The sequence below is a fragment of the Pongo pygmaeus genome, chromosome 21 (genome assembly GCF_028885625.2).
Source record: "Pongo pygmaeus isolate AG05252 chromosome 21, NHGRI_mPonPyg2-v2.0_pri, whole genome shotgun sequence".
In the NCBI taxonomy this organism is placed as follows: domain Eukaryota; kingdom Metazoa; phylum Chordata; class Mammalia; order Primates; family Hominidae; genus Pongo; species Pongo pygmaeus.
Genome location: NC_072394.2, coordinates 37,740,140 through 37,764,982, shown reverse-complemented (window position 1 = coordinate 37,764,982; position 24,843 = coordinate 37,740,140). Strand labels below are relative to the sequence as shown.

Here is a 24,843-nt window from a genome sequence, read left to right as displayed (position 1 = left end):
CTGCTCAGACGCATAGGTGCATACAGTCAGGGTGCCAGTCCTGTCCTTCTGAGTGGCACATCGGACTCTGTGTTACTGCAGCACTACACCAACTTCAGAGATAGAACTTACCATGGTGTGCTGTAATTATTGGTTTATATAGATCCCTCCTATTAGAGTGGGTAAGGATGCTTATAGAACCCTTGTAGTTACATAGGAGAACGTGCTTGTTCTTAGCAGATATATATTGAAGTATTTAGGGGTAAAATGTTTTGATATCTGGAACTTATCTTCAAATGGTTTAGCAAAAGAAAAGGATGTGTAGATGTATGGATAGAGATAAAGCAAATGTTGCAAAAAATTAAAAATTGTGCATCTAAAGATGTGCATCTAAGATTGTGCAAAATGCTTAATCTTTTGCAACATTTGCTTTATCTCTACCCATACATCTACACACCCTTTTCTTTTGCTGAACCATTTGAAGTTGCAGATAACAAAAAAACTTATACAAGTTTTTGTTGTATTACTCTTACATCTTTTAAAAATTTTTTGAAATTCTTCAAAGCAAAAAATTGGAGAGAAAGGAAGTATTCATGTTCTGGCTCCAGCCCATTCTTCTAGTTTAATCTGCAACAAATCATACCCCTTCCCTCCAAAAAAGTTCAAGTGAATGCACACACAAATACATATTCTTCTCATGCCAGACTTTCACTGGTGCCATAAGTGTGCTGTGTTCTTTTATGCCTCTAGGCTTTTGTTTATGCTATTCCATCTGATCTGGTCTTCTCCTCTGTCTGCTCACGGCACTATAAGACACAAGCTGGATAACACCTCCTCCAAGAAGCGTTTTCTGGTATTCACCAATAATGTTAATATATTTGGCCACTCCCTTCTCTGAACTTACCATGGTGTGCTCATGGTTTATGTAGGTCACTCCTGTTAGATGGGATAAGGATTGTTGGATTTCTGGTGTCTTAAACCACATGCCTACCGTAGTCACTACTCAAATATGTGTTGGATGAACATAAATACTTGCTTCTTTTGTTAGCATCTGGCTAGCCCTGTCTTCCAAATACTGACTGAAGAATGATCTTCTCTGATTACACTTGGATTCAATTTCTCTTACCACCCTCCCCCTTTGAAAAAGGTCCATGTTCTCTCTGCCCTGCCTCATGGGTTCCCTGGCTCTCATTTAAGCCTGGTTATACTTTTTATCTGCTTTATAGGATGGATGAACCTTGGAATGTCAGACTGGGTGCCTCAGAGGTTCTCTATTCAGCAGTTCTGAGTCTGTGAAGAGGCTCAGGTATATGCATTTTGAAAAATCTCTCCCAAAATAAATAAATAAATAAATAAATAAATAAATAAATAAATAAATATATGCCCAGTCTGGAGTTCAGTGTTGTGTGGTGTGGTCTCGGCTCACTGCAACCTCCACCTCCCAGGTTCAAGCAATTCTCCTGCTTCAGCCTCCCAAGTAGCTGGGACTACAGGCTCATGCCACCATGCCCGGCTGATTTTTTATATTTAGTAGAGACAGGGTTTCAGCATGTTGGCCAGGTGGGTCTCGAACTCCTGACCCTAAGTGATCCACCCTCCTCGGCCTCCCAAAGTGCTGGGATTATAGGCATGAGCTCCCGTGCCCGGCCCCAAAAGATTTCTAATGCATATTTCTGGTTAAGGTTCTACCCTCTCATTTCTGTGGCGAGGAAATGGATGCCCAGAAAAGTTCATTGATTTGGCCAAGGTCATACAGCTAGAGAATAGCAGAATGAGGACCAAGGCCAGATTACACCAATTTCCAGTCCAGTGGCCTCTTTACTATACCATGATACCTTCCAATTGAAAGAAAGAAACCTTTTCTCCTGTCTTATTACCAAGGACTGCCAAAGACCAAGAGGACAGCTTTTCTTGAATCTAAAGGCATTCCATTTATTTCTTCAGTGCACTCCCAAGCCTGAGGCCTCTTTTACTCAATTTCTAATCCAATACGGCAGAGACTTCCTACTCAACAGGACTAATAGAGATTAAGGGGGGAAAAAAAAGACAGAATGCTAACAATGTTCTGAATTTGTTTCTTTTTCCATCGTTTAGAGTCTGAGTGTCTCTACATCGTCTGAATTTGCCTTAGTTGATTTTACAATTATTTTTCAGAGACTCCTTGGTTGTGTTTTTTTTTTTTAAGGGTAGAGGAACACCGAGACTGAACACCGTGCTCGAAGGGGCCGAGCCAGGAGACTAACAAAGGCGGTATTATACTGTGTGCGGCAAAGCCAATAAATGAATTCAGGAGACACCTAGATGTGTTTCTAGAGGAGACCGTGAGGGGGAGGGGTCTGGTGAAAAGGCAGAAAGGTGGGATTAAGATAAATTAAAATGGGGCCAACATGTTGGATAAGGGGACAGTCTCTTCCTGTTTCCACCATTGCTTTAGATTTCTCAATCTGCTTAGTTCAGAAGTTAAAACTAGTCTTTACCATGTACTTCATACTCACCCTCCCAGGCCTCCCACTCTTACTTAGGAAAAGAACTTAGTTTTAAGGCTATTTCAGCATGGTACAGCAGTGTTTATTACTTGAGTGCTGCATCTGTTGGATGTTACTGGGGAATCTTAGACTGTTTAAACTGGAAAGGAACCCTGAAATAATCTCATGCAGAGATCTAAAAGTGTGGTCCCCAGACCAGCAGCCTCAGCATCGCTTGAGAACTCGTTAAGGATGCTAGCTCAGGCCAGATGTGGTGGCTCAAGCCTGTAATCCTAGCACTTTGGGAGGCCGAGGCGAGTGGATCATGAGGTCAGGGGTTTGAGACCAGCCTGGCCAACATGGTAAAACCCCATCTCTACTAAAAATACAAAAATTAGCCAGGTGTGGTGGCATGCGCCTGTAGTCCCAGCTACTCGGGAGGCTGAGGCAGGAGAATCGCTTGAACCTGGGAGGTGGAGGTTGCAGTGAGCCTAGACTGTGCGTTTGCACTCCAGCCTGGGCAACAGAGCAAGACTCCGTCTCAAAAAAAAAAAAAAAGAATGCTAGCTCTAGGGCATACCCTTGATCTTCTGAAAACTTTGGGGTGGGACCCAACAGTCTGTCTTTTCACCAGCTCTCTAGTTTGAGAACCACTGCTCCTAAACTAATTCTATCATTTAGGTGATTGGGAAATCGGCTGTGGAAGAGCTGCGTACAAATTAGAAACACTGAAGAGTAGAACTCGGGTGTCTTGGTTGCCACTGTTACCGCTCTCCTCGCTAAGAGGAGCAGGGTCTAAGCATGGGCTAACGACACGTGAAACTTGAGGATTTCAGCATAATTCAGAAGCAGAGTTCCCCAATAGTAATAGCTGACATTTATTGAGCACTTTCTTTTTTTCATGCACTTTACAAGCACCATTTGAATTTTATAACATCTTACAACAGTCTTACCTGTGAGATTAGTAACATTTCTAGCCTCATTTTACAGAGGAGGAAACTAAGGCTCAGAGATAGTTTCCCATAGCAGTTACAGCAGATTACCACAAACTTGGTGGCTTAAAACAAAAATTTATTCTCTTACAGTTCTGGAGGCCAGAAATCAGCTTCGTGGGGCTGAAATTAAGGTGTCGGCAGGACTGTGCTTCTTCTGGAGGTTCTAGGGGAGACTCTTGCCCCTTCCAGCTCTTGGTGGCTGCTGATGTTCCTTGACTTGTGGCTGCATCACTGCAATTTCTGCCTCTGTAGTCATGTTGCCTTTTCTTCTATCTGAGCCTAATTTCCTTCTGCCTCTCTCTTAAAAGGAAGGATATGTGTGATGGCATTTAGGGCTCAACTGGGTAATCCAGGATTCCCTCCCCGTCTCAAGTGTCTTAATTTGATCACAGCTGCAAAATCCTTTTTTGCCATATAAGGTAACACTCACAGGTTCCAGGAACTAGGACATGGATATCTTTTAGGAGACCAAATTCAGCCTACCTACCACTGTTAGGCAATTTAATTAGACTTACACAGTAAATATGGGAGCCTGGATTGGAACCCAAACCTTCTGGACTCTAGAGCCTGTGCTTTTAATTACTACTCTGTACTAAACTAAAAACTATGGCTCTAGCATCGGCATTAAGATTTTTAACCCAAGTGTTGTTTCTTTCTTCCTCTAACTTCCACAGTATCCACTTGTATTGTAGCATTGAACCTTTCAGTCCATAAGCATCTTAGGTTTTTGTTTTTGTGGGTTTTTTTTGTAGAGATGGGTTCTCTCCGTGTTGCCCACACTGATCTTGAACTTCTGTGCCCAAGTGATCCTCCCACCTTGGCATCCCAAAGTGCTGGGCATAAGCCACCACGCCTGGCCAAGCATCTTATATGTTGGTCCTAGCTTCTCCAGTTAGTTAGCTTCTAGAGGGCAGATATTCCATTTTTTCTGTTTTTAAAAATAGAGATATAATTTATATCCCATAACATGTAAATTTGCTTTTTAGCAAATTCGCAGCATTATGTACCCATCACCACTATTCCAGAATATTTTAATTACCTCAGATAGAAATCTTGTGCCCATTAGTAGTCACACCCATTCCCCTTACCCCTAGCCCCTGGAAACCACTATTCTACATTCTGTCTCTATGGATTGACCTATTTGGGACATTTCATATAAATAGGATCATATAATATGCAGTATTTTATGTTTGGCTTTTTTCACTTAGCAGAATGTTTTCAAAGTTCAGTCATGTTGTAGCATATTTTCAGTACTTCATTCCTTTTTTTGTCTTTTTTCTTCTTTTTATTTATTTATTTTTTGCCCAACTCCCCCGACCGACATCATTCCTTTTTGGGATAGTCTGTTGTGTAGATATACCATGTTTTAAAAATCTGTTAATCAGTTAATAGACATTTAGTCTTTCCACTTTCCACTTTTTAGCTTTTGTGAATAATGCTTCTGTGAACATTCATATATAAGTTGATGTCTGAACATATGTTTTCAGCTTTCTTGACGCATATACCTAGGAGTGGAACTGCTGGGTCATATGGTGACACTATGTAAACTTTCTGAAGAATTCAGATATTGTATCTTTTATCAAGTTGTTTGAATTCCTAGATGATTTTCATTGTTCATTTGTTTATAATGAAAAAACATTAGATATGTGACCTTAATCATTACTTATTTTACCTACAATTTTAGACAGTAATAAGAAGGGACAGTGTGGCATAATGGAACGAGTTCTGCCTGGCCTGGCCACTCTTTGGGTAAGCCTGAGTAAGTCAAATCACATCACCTCTCTGGGGAGGAGAGTTAGATGATTTCTACATTCTCTTCCAGACTTAACATTCTGCACCTCTGTGGAAGTCTGAAAAGCTAGCCTTGTGTTAAGTCCCAGAGCTTGTGTTCTGTTTTTTTAGCAGTTCATCACTCTGTCTGATTTCTGTTCCCAGACACAAACAAAGTTTTACCCATCTATCCATCCATTTTATTGTGGCCTGTTAGCTTCCAGGTACTGTGCTAAAAGCACTGGAGATACAAGGATGATTAAGACATTTTCCATGACTCCCTAGTCTAGTAGGAGAAGATAAACATAAACAGATAATTACAATATTAAGAAATTATAATGTTTTTAAATTGCTGAGAATGCCCAGAGGAGACAGGCTGGGAATAGATGACATTTGAGTTAAATCTTTTCAGATAAGTAGGTGTTTGCTAGACAAGAAGAGAATGCCAGGCAGAGGAACAGTGTGGATAAAGGCACCGAGTTGGTATGAGAAGACAAACAATGTTTGGCTTTGTTTGGTGACATTCTTACTTTTCCTGCAATGGTAAATGCAGATTCTCTTTATCCAGACTAGCTCCATTTTGAGATCCTTGTGTGTGTCTGATATTTACAGACTCATCCACACTTAAGGATCTGAGTAGTAACATGTTTTGTCTTAAGTACTGGTCACACACGGTACTTCTTCCTTCTTTGTTAGGGACACTTCAGACTCGATTTCTGAGTAAGGGGGTTCACTGAGTAGTTGAGGGGTCATGGTCCAGATTTGGGTTTTCTCCATAGCACCAGCTCAGGTTGGGCTCTCGAAAATGCCTTCTTGTCTCTCTAAGGGATTTGGTTACATAAAAGTATTAGGAATGTAAAATTTTACAATATGATCAGCACAGCACAAACTAAATTTCTAGCCTTTAACCTAGAAGCATATATGGAAGGCTTTGTGTTCCAAACTCCCCCTTCCCAGCCCCCGGCCTTCATGAGAGGTCATTGTGCAGCTCTTTCCATGGTCACTGCTCTCTTCACTTTTACTGGAGGGCAAAACTAGGGCAGAGAAATAATTTTTATTCACTTCTGAAAGGTTACAGTAATAAAGAAACTCTTGTTAACATCAGAGAACGTTGCAGCCAAGAGTTTTCACAGTCTGGCATTGTTTATTTTACATGTAATTTGGAACCTTCTGCACTCTTAAAATATTGGCACAAAAATGTTTTAACTCTTGAAGTACTTCTCTGTACACCGCAGTAGTTTGGTGTCAGGGGGCAGCAGGACTCTGGAGAGCTGTTTGCCCTGTTCCTGTTGGAGAGAGAAATGGTATAAGCATGTGTATGTGTGTAACATACACAGTCACTCGTGTATTTATGCGCCCTTCTGCATTGAGAATTAAGAACTTTCTCTGTCCTGATGAATTTCCATGCTTCTCTTTATTAAACAATGAGAATGGTGTAGCAGTCCCGCTTTCCTTTTGCCACAACTGCCAAAAAGTACAGAGCTTCCCTTATTTAGATATTTTGATATAAGTATTCATTATCCCCTTTCTTCTCCCGCCCCCCACAGACTTTATTACTTAACTCTTTTCTTTTACTTTTATTTTGGTTGAGGTGCATACTATGGGCCAAACTCTGTGCCAGGAATTTTACAGACATCATCTCATTTAATCCTTACAAATCACTTTGTGATAGAGTTGGGAGTGTCCCTATATTACAACCAAGGAGAACCAAGGAGCAGAAAACTTAAAGGACTTGGCCGTGGCCGCCATAGTAAGTCACAAGCCCAGATCTGATGGATTTCAAAATCTTTGCTCAAAAAAGAAATTGGCTCTCTTGGCCATAACATGTGCCTTTTGTTGTAATCCAACTTAAACCTTTTTTTTGGAAATAGGTAGAATATAAGTAATAATGAGTGAACTAATGGACTAACTGATCCATTGATAGAAGCACAAGTCACTTATGTTAAATAAGATAATAATACACAGAAGTACCTGGCTCCATCAAAGGGTTTTTGTTCTTGTTGTTGTTTTGTTAGGTTGAAATTAAGATATGAAACAATTACAGAAGGATGCCTTGAGGTAAGTGAGAAGAATGCTAGGCTGGGGATTAGGCTTCCTAGTTCCAGGCTCAACTTTGCTCTCAGAATTTGGAGGACCTTCTCTTTCTCCCATCTGTCTTATGTCCTGTGGGCTTAAAATAGAGTGATTTATTAGCCCAGCCCTTGCTAAGACCTAGGCATTCCCCAGGACTGACCATGTTCTTTGTAACCTGTCTGGTGTGGGGAGCTCTCCTTTCTCCAAGTCTGGCATTTTCTTCCTTGGCCTCCAAAATGGGGCTTTGGCAAAAGAGGCAGCACTTGCTGCCACCAGGTGAGCTCTGCAGAGCTGTCACTAAGCCAGGCGCTTCTCCAGCGGAGGACTGCTTCCCCAGCAAGAGTTCGACTCTGGCTCTGAGAAAAGGATACTGTACTGCATGTGCACTGCAGCCACCATGCCTTCCTGCAGGCTGTGAACCTTCTGTTAAAGCCAGCCTGGGAATCCCATACCCTCTAGTCCTGTTCCATTTTCAGTACTTACCAAAGGAGCAAGAAGAGCTATGGACCTTTCAGCTCTTCTTTACCCAGAGAGAGCTCTGTTCCCTTTTGGAAGACACACCTACCTTTGGCTTCAGATGTCCTATGATGGAGAATCCCAGTTAGTACATGCACATACAATTCTGGGCCCAGGAAACAGGCCATTCCCCCCAAATGTAGTGAGGGCCCCTGTGTGTTCTGCTATTCGCCTCTAAAGTGTGGCATTCAGTGCTAGAAAGTTAAGAGGCCAGTGCCCAGTTTTCCAAACAGTTCATCTCCCGTCATGTGGTCTTTGGAGCCAGACAGATATAGGTTCTAATCTCTGCTCTGCCACAATGTTGCTTTGAGATCCTAGGCAAGTCTCTTTACCTCTCATTGTCTCCATTCCATCCTCTATAAGGTAAGTCATGCACAGTTATGTGACTTAAACAATATGGCTTAGCACAGTGTTTGGCACATATTAAGTACTTGATAAATGGGAGCTATCAGGATGCTGTATTTGGATGTTTTCAATAGCACCTAGCATAAGCTGTCATATCTTGAAGGGATTTATAGGTGCATCTGTGACACCCCACTGGATTCTGGCTTTCTGGAGGACAAAGATCCTATCTTTCATCCGTCTCCTGTTCTGCCTGGCATGAGTAAGGCACATAGCAGGCACTCAGTTGATGTTGGCTGAATCTTTTAGGATGACTTGGGCAGAGCAGGGTGGGCATAAATGCTTTAGTTTCTCCATCTGTGCCTGGGGAAATAGTAACCCCTTATTTTGGAGCCTTTGAGGACAATTTAAAACGATATGTGTGAAGTGTTTGGAGCCCTTTGAAAGGAGGGTACTGGAGAAATTAATGGTGTTTTTGCTGTTCTTGGGAAAGCCCTTTGTGGTTCCCAGTGAATAAATTACTTGGAGTGAGTTTTCTCACACCTCCTACTCTGCTCTGTTCACTGTAGCTTTTTTTTTTTTTTTTTTTTTTAAAATAACTGTCTGCTGTAATACTTCTTTGCCCATGACTTATAAAGATATATATTTTTGGTGTTGGACTTTTGACCCCTTTCTGCTCCCAGGAGAGAAATTTTGATCAGAATAATAAAAGGTGTAAACTGTGTGTGTTGCCCCCTTTCCTAGGCCTTGGGCAGTTTAGCTGCTGGGGTTAGGAATCAGCTGGCTTGTGGTATGTGTATGGTTATGGGGCAAGTAGGAGATGATTCCTGTTAAGCGCTAAGCAGCCTTCTGTCTCCCGCTCTTCTTTTCATCCCTGTCCCATGCCCTTTTGCTAAGATTCTTCAGATTTCAAAGGAACCTTGTTGTCTTTGGCATTTTCGATAGGTGTTTGTGGCTATACTCCTTCTCCTTCAAAGACAGAAGGTGTTTATCGTCTCCTGTGCTTTAGGTCCCAAGGTGAGTTGGCTGCCAGAGAAGAGCCTCCCTCTAGAAGGACAGTGTGGGAGAACTGAAAAACACTCACCAATCTTGGAGCTACAAGAGTGGAATTAGATTTAGTTCCACAATTAACCAGCAGGCTCCGATGCAGAGCCTGGACCAGGTTATTTCTAAGGGCCTTTCCTGCTTGAAAAAAAATCCATGAGATAAAAATTTTCCAGCCCAGGGTAGAATTTACAAGAGTGAACACAGTTTGCAAAACTTCCTACCTTTCTCCAAGCCTCTCTTGCCCCGTAGCACTGGAAGAACTGGCTCCATCCCTAATAGCCTCAGTTCAAAGGGACCAGAAGAGACTAGAGTAGTTGGGGACAAATGTGGGGTTCATAACATAGTAGGGGTATCTCGTCTGATGAAGTGATTGGGTATGGATGTCAGAAGAATCTCACTTGGTGATGATCCTCAGGGACTATGTAAAGGAATTTTAAATTGCCCTGGCTGATGGCAGGAAGCCCCACCCAGGGCTAGCCCTAGCTGGTCAGAATTGCCAAGCAGTCAGTGTTTTTATTTTATGCCATCTCCTAATCATTTCAGTGGCTGCCAAGCTCCTAGAAGCTTGACAGACGCAAAGATGATCCTAATTCAACCCTTTCCAAGTGAGGACACTCAGTCCTGGGCAGGAAAAAGGCTTGGTCAGTGTCATATAGTAGTGGCAGTAGCAGAGACTAAAACTCACTGCTCTTGATTCATTCTGTTGCCTTTTCATTACATGATACTATCATCTTTGCTGTTCTCTAGAGCCACTACACACACCCTGCATTTTGTGTTGCTGGGAAAAGCCTCCAAAGACCTCCTGATCCTTTTCTCTTAAGGTCAGCATTCCAGTGTCTAGCACAGTGCTTAGCACGTGGTAAGCCTTCATCCAATATTGGTTGAATGGTGGATGAGTGAGTGAACTCACAGAGTCTATTCCTAACCCTATCTTCTTAGAATCAATTCTATACTTACACTGCAATTTACCTGATTAAATTCATGCCAAATCATTAATGGATGCCAACAGGATCTGTTTTAATGGTCCCAGAAAACTCTTGCATTTTAACCAGTTTTCTGTAAATAGCGTCTTTGGAAAAAGCAGTGGTTGCAGTAGTAAGACATACAGGCACTGTGACGAGCTCTTGGGGTTGACTATGCCTCTCACTCTATGTCCTACCACAAGGCTCTTTTCTCCTGTGGGCTTAACCCCTGCATTGGGTACCACCAGAGGGCAGTGGCTCTGCCAGGATCTGGGTGGGGCTATGTAAAAAAGTTCTGGAGGCTCTGAGGTCAGACCCAAGATACAGTAGAGACAGATGTTTCTTTCAGCTGCCCTGGGTGCGCCATGATTATTTCTGGATCCATTGATGAGGCAGCTGTAACACTCTTTTCTCACTTTGTTTCCCCCAAAATGCTGAGTGAATGGCCCTGTGGGGTTGGTTGGAGCTGAAGGGGCCCAGCTGGAGTGGAGAGACTTGTTTTTCCATGTTCATTGTCCTCTGTTTAGCTGGTCTTTCTGAATGTCAGTGATCCTTGCCATCAATGTGACGTGCCTGGTTCTCAAAGGACCAGGAGGAACTATAAGGAGCCCTTCTTTAAAACAACCACTATCAGGGCCTCAACTGTCCTACTGATGCTCAGATCCAGTCCTGACCTCTCACCTAAATTCACTGTCGGCTGCTTCTTCACTGGTCCTCCTGCCTCTTGACTCTCTTCATCTCAGATTCATTCTGCAAATCATTCAGCAGCCTGACTAATCATCCTAAACTCCCGGAGTTTGGGAATTGTCTCTTGTTTACTGCTGTAGCCTCAGCTCCTAAAACAGTGCTTGATGCCTGGGTAGTGCTGAATACATTTGATGAAGGCAATATTGAATGTATTTCCTCTAGATCCAGTAGCATTATTAATTTGTATGGTTTTACTAAGAATTGTTTCATTCATTTATTCAAGGAACATTTTTGTCTCTCACCACATGCTACTCCCTGAATGTGGTTGGTAGATAATATACCAGAGATAAGTGATTTTACAGGGCTTACAATCTAGTTTATGCTGAGAAAGGAAGTTGAATCTTTCCTGGATTCACTTCCACACGAAACGAATGAGAAAGATATGAGTTCACTTGCTTTTTTGTTTTGTGTTCACTGCAGGCTTCTTCCAGGAGTTATCCCAGGGCAGGGCTGAGTGTGATGGGAGGATGAGGCAGGAGAGTAGGTGAGCCCCAAGGTCCTGAGAGAAGCTTCAGAGACTTCCAGGCCCTCATCTCCAAGTGGGGGATTGGGTTGAGTTTATAACCTCCTTTCCAATGCAGTATCACAGAGTAGTTGAGAGTGCTCACATACTGAAGCCAGTTTGGACTCAAATCCTGCCGTAGCCATGTGACCTTGGGCAAGGTCTCTATGCCTATTTCCTTTCTATGCCTCAGTTTTCTCTCCGTAAAATAGAGATAACTATAATACCCACCTTACATCACTTGTAGCATTGTGAGGGATAAATGAGTTATCACATGTGAGGTTCTTTAGACAATGCCTAAGAGCGAAATAGATGTTTGCCACTACTAATTTACTTACTGTTAAGCATTTTCATCTGTTAATATGAAAAGGAAAAAGGAAAGGCAGTTTTGCATAGTTGTGATGGAAAAACTGAGGCTCGGAGTGATTAATCTTTCAGACTCACCAGGTGGGGAAACAGGGCTGTTGGGGCCCAAAATTTACTTAGATTTCAGTGCGTTTCCTAGGCCTGAGTTGAGACTTAAATACAGAACACCAAAGAGATCATCTTTAACATACAGCATTCTAACTGAGTTTGTCTCTTTCCTTTGGATAAAATACCTTTCTAAGAACATTTTACTGAGAAAAGAGGACAAAAGAGAATTACCCTATAAAGATGGGGTCACTCTCAGAACTCACAGGCCGTGTCAGTTCCGTGATTTTTTTTTTTTTTCCCCGCTTTTTTAGTGAGACAAAGTCTTGTTCTGTTGCCCTGGCTGGATTGCAGTGGCGTAATCTCACCTCACTGCAATCTTTGCCTCCTGGTTCAAGCAATTCTCCTGCCTCAGCCTCCCTAGTAGCTGGGACTACAGGCACCCGCCACCATGCCCAGCTAATTTTTGTATTTTTAGTAAAGACGGGGTTTCACCATGTTGGCTGGGCTGGTCTCAAACTCCTGACCTCAGGTGATCTGCCCGCCTCAACCTCCCAAAGTGGTGGGATTACAGAGGCATGAGCCACCGCACCCGGCTCTGTCAATTCCATTTTAAGGGATATCTGAACCTCACTCCTGGCCTCAACCTTGACCACCTCACTACTTAAGTAAGAATGATCATATGGCTTCTACCTGGGATCCAGGCTCAGCCATTCCCAGGATGCTTCTACAGGAATGTACAAACTATCTGCCGAGTGGCAATTCTGTTTGAGCCTTAAAACAAACAAACAAAAAAACTTGGACTAGGAGCCAAAAGACCTTGTCTCTGTGAACCTCTTGACCATTTATATTAGCCAAGTGATAATTGGGTGAGTCACTTGACCTTTCTGAGCCTTTGCTTCCTCATGTCTTCAGCAGGGAACAGCCTCTTTCTCAGATAACCATTGGGTCAGTATTTTGGCAATTGTACAGCTCTGAACAGTGAGCAGTTAGGACACAGCAGTGAAAGACAAACATTCTGTGACCTGTGTAAAACAATGTAAATGTCTGCTTTACTGTTTTGAGCTTTAGACTTTGGTCTGACCCATTGTGCCCAGGTGGAGTTAGCAGTTAACTCCTGTGATTCAGTTCATTAGGGTGGCCCCGCCCCTTTCACTCTTCATTGCTGTGGAGAAGAAGAAGGCAGGGCTGTTGGATGAAGGGTCAGGAACCTCAAGATCAGTAAGGGGCTAAATTTTGGGTCCTCTGAGAAAATGTTGCCATCTGGGCAATATGATATCTATTTTAGGATCACTGGGAAAGGACTCGGGTCAGTGATCTCAGTGTTGCCTTTAGATCCTCTTGGTTGTTCAGGGCCTCAGCATCCATGACAAGTGACAGTGGCTCAGCTCTATTAGCAAAGAACTGACTAACTTGTTGATCTATATTCACCTGTTTGCCTTTTGTGTCTGTGCAGTTGACGTGGTTGGTAGTGATGGGGAACAAGCATCCTGTAGTTTTCCACTGTACCCAGTCTGCCTAAATTTAATAGAAAATCGTTAAAAAAGCCAAGTAGTGCCTGCAGCTTTTCTGCGCTCATAAATGCAGTCATGAGGCTCAGGGTGCAATTAGCAGCCTCCAAGTGTCTCTGGAAACCTGAGTGTGTCAGCGTCTTCTTGCTGACGGTAATCAGACCTCATGGCTGCAGTCAGAATGCGGAGGGCCCGGAGTAATGATACCGACCTACATGTAGTGAACAAATTACTGGAAAAGGGGCTCAGGCTCCTAGGCCCTGGTATGTTATGCCTGTGCTCCACTGGAGACGCCTGCCGGGCTCAAACTAAATACACATCTTGCTCATATTACATCTTATCCAAGTAAGATTTTCCATTACCACAACATAGGAGACATGAAGGGCATGGCGATTGCTAAAATCATACAAGACTGGTTGTCTACGCTTGGCGCTGCCAGGGTCAGAAAGTCATCAGTGTATGATTGCATGTAACTTGCATTCTGTCTTCATCTTTCTGTTCTCTCCACTTTCTTCAGTGAGGTCTGATTACATGCAAGTCATGGCCTCCCCTTTCCTCCTCCTCATCTACTCGATAATCAAATCCCATTGCTCTGGCTGTAGTCATTTCTCTCGAAAGCATGCCTTCCTCTTTGTTCCTGTTGTCATTTAACATTGTTTCAGTTCCTTACAGACTCTCACCTAGACCATTGTAGCAGCCGCCTCTGGTTTTCCTGCCTCTGGACCTTCCCCCAACTTTGTGATCTGTACTTCTAGGGTTACTTTTTGAAAATAAATCTGTCCATGCAATTTCCCTGTGCTTAGACCCCTTCCTTGTTCTTTCTTTCATGTGGCTGGCGTTCAGGGCCATTTACAATCTCACACAAACTGCCCTTCCAGCTCCACCTTCTGATTCTTGCCACCATGAGCAGCTTCTGTGTTTTTTTGGTTTTGTGTGTGTGTGTGTGTGTGTTTGTGTGTTTTTTTTTTTTTTTTTTTACAAACTTTCCTCTGAAAATGCTGTACTTGTTCACTTCCCTGTGCCTTTACACATACCATTCTTTCTGTCTGAACATACCTGTTCACCCTTTGATACCCACTGTAATAAATGTTGCCTCTTCTCTCAAGCCTTTCAGTCCCTATACCATTGCCATTTTTTACATACAACGTGCTAGGTGTGTCTTCCACGTGAGATTGTAAACTTCTTGAGGACAAGTACTGTGTTTTATTGACTTTTTTACCTCCAGCATATACCACAGTAGAATACAGCAGGTACTCAATACATGCTTATCAAACATGTACAATGCAGCGTAAAATTCTGTACCAAGACAGTTTATAGTCTGGTGAGGAACATCAGTTAGCTCATGATACCACTGTGCCGAATGGATAAGTGTCCTAAGAGAGGCTTTAATACACACATGGTTAAGTCACAGATTGAAATGCCTGTCTGAGAAGAACTGTTTGTAACTGATATTTCCTTTATCGTGGTAAAATATACATACATAATATTTATCATTTTGACCATTCGTAAATGCTCAATTCAGTGGCATTAAGTACATTCACAGTGTTGTGTAACAATTTTCATTATCTATACCCAAAACATTTTCATTATCCCCAACAAAAGCTCTGTGCCCATTAAATAATAATTTTCCCTTTCTTCCTCCCGTCAGCCCCAGGTAGACTATTCTTTCTGTCTCTGAAGGTACCTAAGTACCTCATATAAATCAAATTATGCAATATTTGTCCTTCCGTGTCTGACTTACTTCATTAAGCATAATGCATTTATGAGTGCATTTTTAAGGTCCATCCATGTTATAGCATATATCAAAATTTCATGCCTTTTTATGGCTGAATAATATCCCTTGGTATGTGTGTACCACATTTTGTTTATCCCTGTCATTGGATACTTGGGTTGTTTCCACCTTTTGGCTATCATAAATACTACTACTATGAAAACTGCTGTACAAATATATCAGTTCCAATTCCCGCTTTCAATTCTTTTGGACATATAGTTAGGAGTGGGATTGCTGGGCTATACGGTAGTTCTATGTTCAGCCTTTTGAGAAACCACCAAACTGTTTTCCACAGTGGCTGTACCATCTTACATTTTCTTCAACAATGCATGAGGGTTTCAGTTTTTCTACACCCTTGCCAATACTTATTTTTCTTTTCTTTTTATAGTCATCCTAGTGGGTGTAAATGGAATTATCTTGCTTGGCCGGGCGCGGTGGCTCACGCCTGTAATCCCAGCACTTTGGGAGGCCAAGGCGGGTGGATCACAAGGTCAGGAGATCGAGACCATCCTGGCTAACACGGTGAAACCCTGTCTCTACTAAAAATACAACAAATTAGCTGGGCGTGGTAGTGGGCACCTGTAGTCCCAGCTACTCTGGAGGCTGAGGCAGAAGAATGGTGTGAACCCGGGAGGCAGAGCTTGCAGTGAGTGGAGATGGCACCATGGCACTCCAGCCTGGGTGAGAGTGCAAGACTGTGTCTCAAAAAAAAAAAGAAAAGAAAAAAAAATTAGCTGGGTGTGGTGGTACATGCGTGTAATCTCAGCTACTCGGGAGGCTGACTTTAGCTAATTTAAGCAAAGGATTTATTGGAAGGTAACTAAGGCTCACGGAATGGAGAGTTTAACAACAGGGCTCAGGAAGGAAAGATACAGGGCAGCTAAGGGATCTTAGCAATAGGAACTTATGTATAGTTATAGTCTCTCTGGGGTGACCCAACTTTACTGTTTTATTTATTTATTTTTTAGAGATGAGGTCTTGCTGTGTTGGCCAGGTTGGTCTTTAATTCTTGGCCTCAAGCAGTCCTCCCGCCATGGCCTTCCAAAGTGCTAGGATTACAGGCATGAGCCACCGTGCCCTGCCAAGGGTGATCCAACTGTAGCTTCCTTTTATATTTGGTTGTTTCTACTCTCAGAAGCAAGAGTCAGATTAGCTAAGCTTCAGCTATGTGCCCATCTCTGCGATGAGGGGACAGCATTCTAGGATCAACAGCCTGCCAACTCGTGGAAATGGGGAAGAGTAGGTCCTGAACATAAGGAAGAAATGCAGAGAGAGAGACCTCGGTGTCAGAGTACTTCTAAGATCTACACTGAGGCAGATGATGGAGGCAACCTGACCAATCAATGGAATAGCCTCTGGGTATTTCTCTTGGCCAAAGAATCTTGAACACCCTGGCCTGTGACCAGTGCCAACCCATTGTAACCATATATATCTGACATTCTTCCTTGAAACCTCTCTGGTTTCTCCATGTTCATTCTTAAGTATGGTTGCTAAGACAAAGACTTTTGACTATTAAATGAGGAGAGAAAACTTTTTGACCTTTGCATATGGCTTTTCCTTTAATATAGCTAATAATAATTACCTTTTCATATTTCTGATTTATCTGTTCATGAGAAAGATTTGCTCTGGGATGCTATTACATCTACTTGGTCAGACCCTTGCTTCATCCTGTTATTTTTTTATTTTGATATAGACATAATACTGTGCATTTGACCTTGTCAAATCTCATCTTCTTTTTAAGGACAGTTTTTCTAAATTTAAAAAGAGTCTATTTTACTCTTGCTTTCCAAAGTGCAGAAATGAGCAATTTTAGCTTTGTGCTTGTGTGATTCTTCCGTTTCTCATATGACTCATCAGAAGCAGAAAGGTGTGATCGCTTAGAAAAAACAGTAGATTGGGGCCGGGCGCGGTGGCTTACGCCTGCAATCCCAGCACTTTGGGAGGCTGAGGCGGGCAGATCACGAGGTCAGGAGATCGAGACCATCCTGGCTAACACGGTGAAACCCCGTCTCTACTAAAAATACAAAAAATTAGCCGGGCGTGGTGGTGGGCGCCTGTAGTCCCAGCTACTCGGGAGGCTGAGGCAGGAGAATGGCGTGAACCCGGGAGGCAGAGCTTGCAGTGAGCTGAGATGGTGCCACTGCACTCCAGCCTGGGCGACAGAGCGAGACTCCGTCTCAAAAAAAAGAAAAGACAGTAGTAGATTTAGAGACTGACCATCTGAGTTAAAAGTCCCAGCACTGTCACTTACAAGCAGGATGTGATTTGACTACAAGTGACTTAACGTTTTTTTTTGTTGTTGTTTTTGTTTTTGTTTTTGTTTTTTGAGACAGAGTCTTGCTCAGTTGCCAGGCTGGAGTGCAGTGGCACAATCTTGGCCCACTGCAACTTCTGCCTCTCGGGTTCAATGATTCCCCTGCCTCAGCCTCCTGAGTAGATGGGACTACAGGTGCGCACCACCATGCCTGGCTAATTTTTTGTATTTTAGTAGACATGGGGTTTCACTATGTTGGCCAGGCTGGTCTTGAACTCCCGACCTCAGGTTATCGGCCCGCCTCAGCCTCCCAGAGTGCTGAGATTACAGGCGTGAGCCACCGCACCTGGCCACTTAACATTTTTGAGCTTCTGTTTCCTTGTTTATAGAATCAGGACAACAATAGCAGTTTGGCTGTGAGCTCCTCGAGGGCAGGGTTGTGGTTGTGAGGCACAAATAAGATAATAAAATGAAAATATTACCAAATGCATTGTGTAATCATTGTTACGACCATCACTGTCATCATTATTATCAGTACGGATTTTAGATAGTCCCCAGGATTATTTCCTTTAGGACTCTGCACCATCAGTGCTGTTGTTGAAACTGCGACTCTTTCAAGCCAGGTGTTGGCTTCTCTAATGAGTATGCATGAGACTTGTCGTGTGGAATACTACAAAAAGCTTCCAGAAACCAAAGTAGATTATAGCTATAATGTTCCCCTTATTCAAATGCCCTAAAAGAGAAGAAAGTTAAATTGCCATGGTAGTTTGATCATCCCAGAACCTTAGTTTACCTCATCAGCTCCTTTTGAAGATGATTGTGGACTTAATATTATGTGTTCGCATGTTTTCTCAGCTGGACAAATGACTAGAATTTCTGAGGACATACATCTCTTCTCTCTTGGCTATTTTCCAAGCCTGAGGGACGGACTCCTGTACTTCGTGACTATATAGAAATTAGGGCTGCTGTTTCTGCAATTCTGTCTGCCAACCATGTCCCTTGTTTTTCAGGACATTATCAGGCTATGCAGTCTTGAACATGTAGATCCCAAGCAGCAAAACCAGAATTTTCAAAATAAATAAGAAAGGGATTTGCATTATTATTACTATGTTGTAGAGACAGGACCTCACTTTTTTGTCCAGGCTGGTCTTGAACTCCTGTCAAGTGATCCACCTGCCTTGGCCTTGCAAAGCATGGGGATTATACACGTAAGCCACCTTGCCCAGCCAATAAGGGAATATTTTTAAAAAGCATGTCATCATAGCAAGCTTCCCTTGTACATTAAAAGTTTGAAATCTTTAAAATGGATTTTAAAATGGACCTCCTCATGCTGGGTTTAGGTTGGCCTTTCATCGCAACGGGAACATACTTTATTTAAATGTTCACATTATTTTCTAAAAAGAGAAAAAGAAATTGTCTTTCATTTAAAATATTTTTCTTTTTATTCTTGGTATTAACAAATTTCTCTGGAACTGCTCAATATGCATGCGTGCGCGAGCGCGCGCGCACACACACACACACACACAGTTTTGTTTGTATTTTGTCATCATTGCTAAAAGACCCTCAATAGATCTTTCAGTCATAATGCATGTGAGTTAACAGGTAGACTTTTTTATTTGGTCTCTCCATGTCCCCCGTCTCTCTTGTCTATCTACTCTTACTCTGTTTCTAAGTATCTCACAAAATATTCCACAGTAGGCTAATTTCTAACCTGAACTTTAAATAGGCTAGCTGATGTTCAGTGCACATCAGCCTGTTGCCGCACAATGACTGTAGAACATGGCGTTGGCACTGCAAAGCATTGGTGGTGGCATTACTGTCTACTACAGCACAACTAAAACATGACCTACAATCTTGTGTTGCATTGTTGCCTTATGATGAATTTGATATAGTCCTTAGGCTTCAGCCAGCAACTCTAGCTGTCCTTTGTCATTCATTCATTCCAGCAAATTCTTAGTCTGCTACTGTTAGCAACTTTGCTTCAAGCCAGTAGCCTTAAAGCTTATTCTCACCTTCATGCTCATCAGTGTTTTCCATACCAACTTTCTTCTGTTTTCCTATCCCCCCACCATAATTACACCCACTCTCAACCTCAGGTTTTCCCAGGAGTGGAGCTTGGCTCTGCTAGGGATATCTGATGTATTAGTAACTGGACACTGATGACCCATCTGGTGGCTTGTCTCTAGCTGCCACTGGAAGTGGAATCTCTGAGTTGTGTTTACCCAAGACCACATTAGCATTTCTTAGTTCTGCCTCTGCAGATAGCCTGAGCTGTGGGGCACAGGAAGGGGCAGCTACATTCCTTCCGGTGTCTGTTCCAACACAGGTAGGCAATGGAGTTGGATTGCTCTGTATTCTTATCTTGACCCCACTATTTCCTAGCTCTCTAGCTTTAACTTTCCCAAACACCAGATTCCTCTTCTCTAAAGTGGAGACAGTAACAGTTCCTATCTCTTAGAGTCCTTGGGAAGGTTTAAGTGGGCTAATGTGTAAAGTTGTAGCACAGTTATTGGCACTTGGTAAATAACGAATGATGGGACCTGTCTCCAGACTTGAATCACTTTGGGGCATCTGTAGACGGGGGAGAGGGCAGACTTAGTAGAGAAAATATGTGTGCTAAGTCTTAGAGGATAAGGAGTTAGCATCCCTTCCATCAATGGATAAAGAAGAGAAGGATTCCTGGCAGCAGTATGACTAAGAAATAGACAACAGCATGATGTATCTGTGCACATACTTTACTGACTGCAGGGTGAAGTAAAGTTGGGAGGCAAGAAGAGAGGAGGCAAAAAAGATGGACAAGAGCAGATCACTAGAAGCCTTGTAGAGTTCACGGAGGAGTTAAAACTTGATCTCCCATCAGTCCCTGTATCCACATAGTCTGGTTCCTCTGTTAAGCAGTCACATAAATATCTTCAAGGCAGCAACAGTGAAAAGGGGAAAGAGAGCAGTGAATTGGCCTCGAATGAACTGGCATCTCTTTAAAGCTAATATTCCTCCTTGAGAATGCTACTTTAATTAAACATGTGCCCTGCAAGATTCATTATTGCCTTACTTGTGTTCCCTGTTGGTTGTCTCATTCATTAATCTGCTGATTAGTAACCCTGAACTCTTGCATCCCTTCCTTTTTTTTTGCATTCCCTTTTTAATATACTATGCTGTTTCCCCTGGGACATAAACTCCAGGACCCGTCCCTGGCCTGCTCGTGTTTGTTTTCTTTGCCCCTTGTGCCTGCCTCTGCTATAACATTTGTAGTATGTGTTAAGTAATCCTTAAGGTAACATTTTTATTATGTCATAAAAAGTGCATGGCAAATATATTATAACTCATGGACTTTGTTTAAAAATGAACGGATAATTTATTGAGTGTGTTACATGAGCCTTACTCCCCTCCCCATTTCAGCTGAGACCTGCTACTCATTTAGCCGAGCCTCCTATTGAGTGCTCCCTCCCTGTGACATGCTGGGAAAGCAGGCCCATGGTTGGCTAGAAGTGACGTCATAGTTTATGTACTCAATAAAAATTTAATTAAGTCATTACAGGAATTGCAGTCATCATTTAACCCTCTGATTTCTTCTGTTTAGTTTATTATTAAACATTCAGTAATACCAGTCACTGAATCCTGATGGCTTATAAAATATCTGCATTAATTTTAATGGCTTAAATAAATGGGAAAATATGAGTAACTGATATAAAAGGAATCTTTTCCTTGTGGTGTTGTATGTATGGGTTTTTATGAAAAGCAAAGCATTGTGGAAAGGATGAGTTTAATAAGAGAATGGCCCAACACTATCTGGGAGGAGATTCTCTTCTGCTGGGTGCAGCTGTGTAGTCATGGGCAGAGTGCTCCATATAGAATGATCTGGCAGTGGAGAGGCAGGGAACCTGCACACCAGCAACCAAAAACTTAAATGAGGGAACAAAATCCAACAGGGATTCACCAGAGCGAATATCCCGCTCCCCTTGGCTGCTGGACTAGCTAGAAGGGCCCCGCCGAGTGAGTCCGGTAGTTGAGGAAGGTGCTGTCACTTGCCCTCACCTGTTGCCTGCAGATCATGTGTCTGTACTGATCTCACTTCCACCCTCTTCCAGGAAGGGCCCTTTTCATGATCTAATCCAGCCTGGCTGATGATATCTGAAAAGCATTTCTAGCTGTGGCAGCTTGCCATTGTCTCAGCTAGAGGTGAAGGGAGAGACAGCTTACAGGTCATTGGAGTTATAATATAGGACCAGGAAGTCAAGGAGCCTTGCTAGTAAGGAACTCTACTCTTGTACTCCGTTTTTCCTGGGCAGTAGCCAACCAGAATGCAGGTGTATCCCAAGAGGAGAAAATGTGTTTGTATGTTTGTGGGCCTTGCTGGAAAGCAAGAACTGAGGTTTGCAGATGAATGTGTTGATGATCTCTAGAAATGCCCTGCAGATGGTAAAGTAGGAAAAGCACTTACCCAGAAATCAGGTTCTAATCCTGGCTCTGATACTAACTTGATGTGTGATCTTGAATAAGTCTCTTCTTTCTGGGTTTCAGTTCACCCTTTCCTCAAGGGTATTGAGCTAGGTAATCTCTGAGGGCCCTTCCTGCTCCAAAGCTTAATGGTGTGATACATGACATAAACTAGCTCTGCTAGGCAGGTTCAGTGAATGTTTTCCTCTGAGAGATGCTCCTGCCTTACTGTTTGTCACCTCTGATATCGTCCGTTTGTGGCTGCGATTATTCCTAACACAATTAGGAGAACAACTCGTGGGAGTAGGGAGAGCCTCCAAGTATGGGTATCAGGAGGTCTGAGTTGTAGTTTCATCCTCACGTGACAGAAGGAATGAACTCTAGCTCTGGCCTGTTTCTTCACTCTTACCTTTACCCCAGCCCTTTCTGGAAGATGGGACAGTAGAAGTTTGGCAGTATATGTTTCTGAAATTCCAGAAACACAGAAGGTATTCAGCAGGGGGAAAGAAAGGAGAAGAAGAAGAAAATCCCCCAAAACACTAATTGGATAGAACATGCTATGCATGGCGTAGTACACAGGCCCTTGTAAAAATTCAGTTACCAGCAAGCCTGTCTTAGCCCCTGCTCTGGGTTAGGCTCTGGACTAGATGATGGGGGTGCCGAGATTAATCAGACACGGTTCCTATGACCCTTGAGTAGCTCCCAGACTAATGGGAGAGACAGGTGCATAAGCAGCTCTAAACCACGTGTGTACCCAGGGAGAAAATATGCCCAGAGAGCTGTGAGAACACCAAGGATGGATGGCTAATGTGGCCCTGGTTGAAGGTGTGTGGGATAGGTCATGGTTTGCACTCCTAGTTACATCCAGTCTACATTTTCCAGCCTTGAGCTTCACAATCCTTTCATTTTTGAAAATTATCCATGGCTGTAAAGCATTGGAACTGGTTTTGGTTTTATGTAAACAAACCAGAAGTTGTTATTTATAATTCCTTACATTTGCAGAGCACTCTGCAGTTTACCAAGGCTTTCAGCATACACACATTGTTAAATTAATGAATGAATGCATGCTAACTCACGTGCTCTTCCAAATAGCCCTGTGTGTAGGAAAGGGGCCCAGTGCAGTGGCTCACGCTTGTAATCCCAGCACTTTGGGAGGTCGAGGCGGGCTGATCGCCTGAGGTCAGGAGTTCGAGACCAGCCTGGCCAACATGGTGAAACCCCATCTCTACTAAAAATACAAAAAAACTAGCCAGACGTGGTGGCAGGTGCCTGTAATCCCAGCTACTCGGGAGGCTGAGGCAGGAGAATCGCCTGAACCCAGGAGGCGGAGGTTGCAGTGAGCTGAGATCATGCCACTGCACTACAGCCTGGCCAACAGAGCGAGACTCTGTCTCAAAAAAAAGGAAATGGGCCGGGCGCGGTGGCTCACGCCTATAATCCCAGCACTTTAGGAGGCCGAGGCGGGTGGATCATGAGGTCAGAAGATCGAGACCATCCTGGCTAACACGGTGAAACCCCGTCTCTACTAAAAATACAAAAAATTAGCTGGGCATGGTGGCGGGCGCCTGTAGTCCCAGCTACTTGGGAGGCTGAGACAGGAGAATGGCATGAACCCGGGAGGCGGAGGTTGCAGTGAGCCAAGATCACACCACTGCTCTCCAGCCTGGGTGACAGAGCGAGACTCTGTCTCAAAAAAGAAAAAGGAAATGGACTCAGGTTGACTTGCTTAAGATAGCATCCTATGTACATAGCAAAACTATCACTTGAACCCAGGTTTTCTGAGTCTAAATCCAGATCACCCTTTCTACATTTCTTCTGAGACTAGTTATGAGCCACAGGATAAAATCACTCAGTCTTTGATTTGTTACCCAAAGTAAAATTATCCTCCCAGAAGCAGAACCCTGGCAGACTGTAAGGAGCGTGGACTCTGGATTCAGACTGACCTGGATGCTGATCTCAGTTTTGTCGTGAATTTGCTAGGCGACACAAGGCATCACTTCACCCGTCTGAGTCTCTCACACAGTCACTTACAGTCTGAGTGACTGTAACACATCTACCTCCGGGCCCGTGACAGGTGCTTGGTGAATGAGATGACCGTGGGCATGGTCACCGTCAGAGTTGTTAAGCACAAATCTTATTCTCCACAGAAAGTTCCAAATGCCTTTTGACTGTTTCCAAAACCATCAGTTCAGATAGTCAGTGAGTCCTTACTCTGTGCTATACATTGCACTGGCTTTCTGCTGGGATCCTGAAGAGGAATAAAACGTGGACCCTGCCTTACAGCATGTTACTGTCTGGAGGTCAGAGTTGTACCCTATCGAAGGCATTCAGCGAACTGCACTCTGGGCCCTGAAGATCCTCCAGGCCAGGCTGTTCCCCAAGAGGAGAGAGGAGTTCTACCGGGCTCTCAGCCATCTCACCAGAATTGCATTTCTAAAACAGTCTCTGAGTTTTTGTTTGTTTGAGACAGGCTCTCGTTCTGTTGCCCAGGCTGGAGTGCAGTGGCATGATCCTGGCTCACTGCAGCCTCGGCCTCCCAGGCTCAAGTGATCCACCTCAGCCTCCCAAGTAGCTGGGACTACAGGCATGCACCACTACGCCAGGCTAATTTTTTTATTTTTTTGTAGGGATGGGGTTTCGCCATGTTGCCCAGGCTGGTCTTGAACTCCTGGGCTCAAGCGATCTGCCTGCCTTGGCCTCCCAAAATGCTGGGATTACAGGCATGAACCACCGCCCAGCCAAAATGATCTCTTAACTTTAACATTCTTGCTTCAGAGTTGCCCCTGCTTTGTTCTTCCCTCTTTTCCACGGCCTCAGCGGCCCCCCTTTTTCCTCAGCATGTCTCTCAGAGTCCTGCCTCTTTCCCTCCTCTTCCCACCTCTGACCACTTCCTTCTCTTTGTTTTTTCATCACGACAAACTCTTTTGAGTGGCCCTTAAGATGTCTTCTAACCTAGTCTCAACATAACTTTCTTGTGATCCTGCCCATTCACCCTCCCTGACACTCTCCCTGTGCCATTTTCTTTCCAGCCTCTGCACCTTTGCACACCTTGCTCTGTCTA

General features: G+C 43.4%; 1 protein-coding gene across 2 annotated transcripts in view; it reads left to right on the top strand.

The window, feature by feature from the left end:
* Positions 1-24,843, top strand: part of LOC129021659 (ubiquinol-cytochrome c reductase complex assembly factor 1) — a 111,212-nt gene that overhangs the window by 73,554 nt on the left and 12,815 nt on the right. The gene's annotated exons all lie outside the window — the stretch shown is intronic.